This window comes from Athene cunicularia, assembly GCF_003259725.1.
Source record: "Athene cunicularia isolate RWA chromosome 1 unlocalized genomic scaffold, athCun1 chr1_part2, whole genome shotgun sequence".
Taxonomy (NCBI): Eukaryota; Metazoa; Chordata; class Aves; order Strigiformes; family Strigidae; genus Athene; species Athene cunicularia.
The window spans coordinates 79,977,927-79,979,191 of NW_020799092.1; positions in this window are offsets into that span (position 1 = coordinate 79,977,927).

The window sequence follows — 1,265 nt, forward strand, 5'->3', positions numbered from 1 at the left end:
AAATAATAATAATAATAATAATAATAATAATAATAATAATAATAATAATAATAATAATAAGCAAAGCTGCTGCCCAGTGGTACTAGTTCACAGAAGGGGTATTGAAGGCATTTTCCCTTGATAAAAGGGATTGTGTGTGGCACCAGGCACTGGAGATGTAAGCACACTGTATTCTTTTTCAGTCTGTAACTCTGATAAACATGAACAATTTCCTCTCGTCTGCGCAATTCAGTTCATGGCCCAAGCATCTAAGTCAAAACAACTCAATATTAAAGTGATAAATTAGAACTATTAAATATTTAATGTTGGGAGGGAAAAAAGCTGCTAAAACCATAAAATATCTACAGGGTAATCTCAATTGTATCAGATAGAGATGTTACATTAGCAGAGATGATTCTGAGTTTTAATATCTTATTTGAGGCTATTTCACTTTTGAGAACACGCAGTGCTATTGCCATATAAATTTATGAACAAACTCCTGAGGCCACATTTGTTTTCTACTTATTGTTTTTCCTTGACTTTGATACAACACTTTGGGATTGCCAAGTGCTGGAGGATAAGTGATTTTGATTTTTATTTTCTGGTGTTGAATCCTTGCCATTTCCCACCTGTTTTGTTAGTTTTGTTTTCTTTTCCTGTTAATGGAATTCCAGGACTTCAAGAAACTTGTAAAACTCACAGCATAGACCTCTAATTTAACTATCAGAGATACTGTCAATAACTCATTTCAGTCTGCCCTCTCCCCATTCTCCCTCACCAGGATTATGCTGCACATGACAGATTTGGTACATAAAATGCCTGAAGTGCGGGCTGCTGCAGGGAGAAGGATGAGAGACAATTAGTCCACATCAGAATACATGACTGTGAGCAGAGGAAAAAACCTTGCCCTCAGGACCCCTGGAGAAATAGGCATAATAAAATTAATTTACATGTCAAGATCCTCACTTAAAACACAAAGACTCCCATCAGATTTAAAAGATGTCATAAGAGGATTCAATTGTATCATTGTGCATTTGAAGTCATAGAACTTTGCCAATATTGTTAAGTCTCTCTACATCCTTGAATGCTAATTAAGTGAGATAATACAGAGAGCATTGTGGAAATAGTTAGGTTATAGCATTTGAAATGGTCCGTCAGCTGCTGAAGACTCTCCCAAAATATCGCTTTGGGCATGAAACTTTTTGCAAGGTTTGTCTTCAGATCAGGGGCAACACGTCGGAGTTGAAAAAAGATGCCATCACATCATCTTTTTGGGTGCGTGTGGA